This window comes from Dromiciops gliroides, chromosome 2 (genome assembly GCF_019393635.1).
Source record: "Dromiciops gliroides isolate mDroGli1 chromosome 2, mDroGli1.pri, whole genome shotgun sequence".
NCBI classification, from domain to species: domain Eukaryota; kingdom Metazoa; phylum Chordata; class Mammalia; order Microbiotheria; family Microbiotheriidae; genus Dromiciops; species Dromiciops gliroides.
This window is the reverse complement of record NC_057862.1, coordinates 344,934,945-344,941,079: the sequence shown is the minus strand read 5'-3', so window position 1 is coordinate 344,941,079 and position 6,135 is coordinate 344,934,945.

Sequence of the window (6,135 nt, the reverse complement as noted above, 5' to 3'; positions counted from 1 at the left end):
CAGAGCCCTGACGACTTGAGTTCAAGGCCCATCTTTTGACACATACTTGGCTATGTGACCTTGAGCAAGTCACTTAACCTCTAAGTACTCTAGGCAACTCTCTAGGACTATGAATGGCAGAGATGATGTCCACTGGGAGTTTCCCTGTAAGGAAATAGCCTTTACCAATGAAATCTTAGATCTGGTCCTTCTTCAATTCTTCCCATGGTGTCAAAGGGCTCATAGCTATGGCGTACAATAATCCCTAAAGAATATGATGTTAAGGACCCCCTAGAGAGCAATGAAGACACACATGAGGGCAGAAAGCTGGCTACAGCACACTGAAAACCAGGAATTTTATAGCAGAAGCATTAGAAGATTCTTCAGAGGGGGCAGCTAGGTGGCGCAGTGGATAGAGCACCAGCCCTGGAGTCAGGAGTACCTGAGTTCAAATCCGGCCTCAGACACTTAACACACACTTACTAGCTGTGTGACCCTGGGCAAGTCATTTAACCCCAATTGCCTCACTAAAAAAAAAAAAAAAGAAGAAGATTCATCAGAGAAATGTACAACCCCAAATGGCCAGGAGCAAGGGATAATTGATGGACAGCCACATGTTCCACTTATACCCTCCTAATGTCAAGAGAACTTAAGGAAGGCCCGCATTCTATTGGGTGGCCTCTACATTGGTACACTTATAGGTAGCCATGGGTAAGAGTCCCATAGGATAGGAAACTGTGGATGGATTGGAATCAGCATCATTGGAGGGAATATTCTCCCCCAAGGAGATCAAAGGTCCAATGGGAGTATTGGAGAGAATCCATCCACTACTGAAAATAGTACACACACACATACCACCCCCATCCCACCCCCCTCTCCATGTCTTAATAGACAGTCCCCATGAATTGCAGGAGCTGAAAATCTCATCAACCTCTGGGCAATTGGGTGAGGAGCTTCCTCAAACCCTCCAATTTGGCTAAGCTGACAGCAAAATATAGAGACCATCTCCAGGCCTGTACCCAGTCTTTGCATCTAAGAAAGACTTGGCTTCCAGAACTCATGCTCTAGTGGTGTAGCTCTTGAAAGCCCAGGGTGAATGAATGAGATAATCTAATTGAATGAAGGCAGATCTGTTTAGTCACTCGACCAACAAGTGAGCATGGGGTGTTTATGATGTACCTAGACCTCTCCTGTTCATATGGGGGGGGGGGGGCAGCTAGGTGGCCCAGTGGATAGAACACTGGCCCTGGAGTCAGGAAGACCTGAGTTCAAATCCGGCCTCAGACATTTGACACTTACTAGCTGTGTTACCTTGGGCAAGTCACATAACCCCAATTGCCTCACCAAAAAAAAAAAAATCTAGAGAGGCATATGGGAGAAGAATAAGCAAAGAGCCTTTCCCTCAAACAGCTTATAATCTATTTGGAGAGCCAAGACTAGCATGTGGAACGACAGTGAACAATATGACTGTGGAGTTATTTGGCTTAATTCATTGTTTGGATAGTTGCCAGTTACCATAAAAACCCCATCATTTTAATGAGCTCATTTATCACCCTGCAGGGCAACTAATACATATCCAAAGCCTTTCAGTGCCCATTAGTCTTCTACAAGAAAACAGGCGACATAGCATGGATTCTGCCTAGATTCCCATGAACTCACAACTGTTCAGCTTCATTTGCAGTTGGGGGGGGGGGAGTGGCGGGAAGGATACATATAAGGCCTGGCCTCTTAGTGAGCCTATCTCCAAAGTTACCAGACAATGCTCCAGAACCAAAGGGGAGAGGGAATGGGTAAATGTCGGCCCAAAGTATCTAGATGTTCACCCTTAGACAAGTCACTTCCCTTCTTTGGAACTCAGGTCTCTCCTTAATAAATGAGAGGGTTGGGCTGGGTGATCTCTCAGGTCCCCTTGAGCTCCGATGTTCTCTAACTCTATTCATGAATTCATAAAGAGAAGGGAGGCATGGACAGAAGATCTGGCCAAGGGGTGTGTTGTGGGGGAAGGAGGGAGTTTCTAAGTTTTCCTATCTATGGAAAGAATCCCCAGAGAAATAAAATAAAATAAAAGTTTTATAATAAAAGTTTTTTTTAAAAAAGGTAGAGGTTGAAATCCCCCAAACTGAAAAGATTCACGTAGAGAACCTTCTCTTCTAATGTGATTTCTCTGGACAAGGAGTTCCAAACACACCCCATAGATGCACCAACTTGCTCCTGTTACAGACAGCATGGCAAGAGCTGGGAGATGCAGGTGAGCTTCTGGCACAAGGGCAAGGTTCCAACCCATTGGATAATCAGCAACAACTTCCCAGAATAGGATCTTAGACTTTCTCACGTGTAGGTTTGGCTCCGAGGAATGCAACTTGTCAGGCCCTGCTCATCACTGAGCATCTGTCCACCGTGTCCCAGGCCTGATTCTCTTCCAGGCCTAGAGTGTTCTAATTGCCTCCTCTCCATGTCCTCTAGATCTCTGCCCCAGACGCTCCACAGGTCATTTCCAAATCTTAGAGAAAGTCCATTTATTTTTGTAGTCTTAAGCCTTCTGCTCTTTCAGTGCTATTATTAACTGTCTTGTTCAACTCTGAGTTCATTATCTTAGCCCAGCTAACTGGTTAGAGATTCAGCCAGCCAGGCAAGGCTTCCCAAGCTACTCCCCCAGCCAGCATTAGCTCTGTTGGGGAGTATCTTGGGAGTGAGGTGATTGGGTCAGGACTAGAATACACAAACAGGGACTGGAACTGATCACTCCGTCTGGGAGAAAGATGCTGAACAGGCCCTGTCTCCAGTGGCACCGAGATCTGTTCCTCCTTCTCCAGGTATGAGGGGCTTTACGGACATCAGTGAAGATAATAGGAAATACCTTCATTCTTGCCTGTTGGGGGAGTGTAGAATGGGGGTCGTGTAGGGGCTAAAGAATAGAAGGGAAGTGTAACAAATCAGAAGAGCAGCACTCAGTCCAATGTCAGAGGAACTCAGTACAGTTCCCAGCACAGACACTGACTACATATAAGACTTGGGGCAACTAGCTGTGTGACCCTGGGCAAGTCACTTAACCCCAATTGCCTCACTAAAAAACAAACAAACAAAAAGACTTGGGGCAAATCATTTAACCTCTCATGGCCTCTATGCAATGGGATGATTTTGCTAGATGGCCTCCAAATTCCTCTCTAGCTCTAAATATCTGGTTCTGTGACCAGGCTGTTTTTCTTTTTGAGGCTAGGGACCATGTTTGTTTATATCTGAGATCCAAATACTAACAAAATAGACCCAAGCTCTCTTCTACTGGATTAAACCCAGAACCTGTTTCTAGGCCTGAAAATCAACATGGTCTGACACAAAAGGGCTGTTGTTTTAAGAATGGCCATGGACGATAGCAATCAAAAAATTCAGATCAAACTCTTCAGACCCTTATATTGTTACTTGGCGGGTGGGGGTGGAAAGGGAAGCCATTTGGAAGACTTACATGAACTGATGCAGTGTAAACTAAGCAGAACCAGGAAAACAATATGCACAATTAAACTGAACATGCAGAATGATAATGACCAAGATTGGTCCTGGAAGAAGAGTCTAGAACACATACTTTCTTCCCTTCATTCCAGAGGCAGAAGACTATGGATATGGAATGCTACATAAACTGTGAGATGTAGTAGTTCTTCTGAGCTGCCTTTTTCCATCCCTCTTTCTTTTTTGATCTTTGTTACTAAGGATGATTACTAGGGAGGGCAGGGAAGAGGAATATATTTGAAAATTAAGGTGATACATAAAACAAAAGGTATCAATAAAAAGAAGATATATATATATATATATATATATTTAATTTTAAAGAAAAGTTCCATTTAAAAATCTATTGTGTGTGAGAAAAAAAAAAAGAGAGAGAACCCCTCTGATTTACATTGTGCCAGAAAATAAGTATGTTTTCTTTCTTTTTGTTACAGTGTTGGCCCCCATCATTGTGAATAAACAGGCAAATCCACTGCATGGTACTTAGCTAAAAAATAATAATAATAATAAAATAAAAACAAAAAAAAATAAAACAAAAAAACAACAACCAATCAGGACATTCCATAACCTGTGGCAATTAGTCCCAACTTGGGGAAAGGGCTTGAACATCAAAGTAGGTTGCTCCAGCCTTCAGCTTCCCTGCTGCCCCAGCTTTCCTCCCCAAGGGAGGCCCCAGGAATACATCTAGGGCCAAGCACTTGTTTCTCCTCATTAGTCCCTGCTGTGACTGTTCGCCGTCCAGAGTAAAGCAGGCTACCCAGAACCAGACAAGTCGGTCCCATCAAAGGCCCCGTGGCTCTCCCAGCACAGTCTGTGAATGAAATGGCATTTGTAATCTAGGGATCTGAGTCTGAGCTCTCCCTAGTGCCTGACACTCTTTGGCTCAGCTCTGTCCTCTCCAAAGCGCTCCTCCATGAGAGAAAAACATCTGGATGGCAGAGACAGTGCCGTGACACCTGACTGTCATACTATTTAAAGGAAAATGGACATTATAGAACTTAACAAGGAAGCAGTCACTATCTCCATTTCAAAATCAATAACAGTGGGGAAAATAGTCAGAATACTTGTGTGGTCATGGGCAAGTTATATAATCTCTCTGGGCCTGCCTCCTTCATCTGTAAAATGGGGGTAATCACTACCTACCTCACAGGAGTGGTTTTGAGGAAAGTACTTTGTAAACTGTAAAGCACTATGGAAATGTGAGTGATTATTACTAGGAAACCATGATCTGAGATAGCAGATACCAGCCGGACCATAATCTCTGCCCTCTTTAAGCAGTTAGCTAGCTATGGTAAGTGGCTATTCCCTTCTTGATCACCCAATCCCTTTGAAATCTCACTAGTTAAACTTGGGGCTTATTCTGAGCTTTTCATCCTAAGAGCTCAAGCACTTCAGCCTTTAATCTGCTCCACTCTACAGTGAGGTGGGTGGCCGGTTTTTAGCTCACATGTGGGGTCATGGCAGACTCAGCTGGGCAGGGAGTTAGGTCTCTAAGGAGAACCAGAGCCGGGCTGAGGACAAATGGGATTGTCTGGAGCCAGAGCCTTCAGCATCAATGATGAAGGCCAAGAAGGTAGCCCCTGAGGGCATGACACTAGGGTGGGAGGGGACAAGAAGGAGATACCCAAGGGACACTTTTAGTATTACCTTGAATTTAAAAGAAGAAGAAGAAGAAGAAGGAGAAGAAGAAGAAGATGCAAATAAACAGGGCAGTTTTGTTATTATCCTGTTAAATTTAATATATACTTAAAAATAAACTATGGTTTCATACATGAAACCATCTTCTTTTTTGTTTTTCTTTGTATATGGAAAGATTTGCATTTGTTGATAAGATCATAATCAAAAGAAAAAAGTCTTACTTCTGATAAATTCACTTATTTTTAATGCCAGAAAATTTTCTCTCCCTGATACACAGTTATTTATTTTGTGATGTCAAACCAAATGTGATTCTATGACGTCTCAGTTCCTCTGGTGGGAGTTTATTCTTTTAAGAGGTAAGATTTGTGTTCACTGGATGGGAGTGGATGTAATTTTCAAAACTTGCCTGAGCTGCAGAAATGCCTTGTCCCCTCTATGCCCTTATATCGTCTTTGATATTATAGCAGGAATCTTCTGTGCATGTGTGTGTATCTGTGTATGTGTGTTTCTGCATCCCTTTCTGTGTATATATATATATATATATATATAGTATTTGACAACTGGGAGAGACATACGAATGTGGGCAATATGACATTGGATTTGGAGACAAAAGACCTGGGTTCAAATCCTATTATTTCACAGAATCAAAAATTCAGAGTGGGAAGGGATCTCAGTCACCATCTAAATCAATAGCAATGGAAAAATGCTAGGGATACTTGTGTGGCCATGAGCAGATTTTCTTAAATACAAGTTGAACTGGTAGATTTTGTTGTTATCCAGTTATATTCAATTCTTTTTTTTTTTGTTTTGTTTTAGTGAGGCAATTGGAGTTAAGTGACTTGCCCAGGGTCACACAGCTAGTAAGTGTTAAGTGTCTGAGGCCGGATTTGAACTCAGGTACTCCTGACTCCAGGGCTGGTGCTCTATCCACTGTGCCACCTAGCTGCCCCTATATTCAATTCTTCATGTGTCCATTTGGGGTTTTCTTGGCTAAAATACTGGAATGGGGGGCAGCTAGGT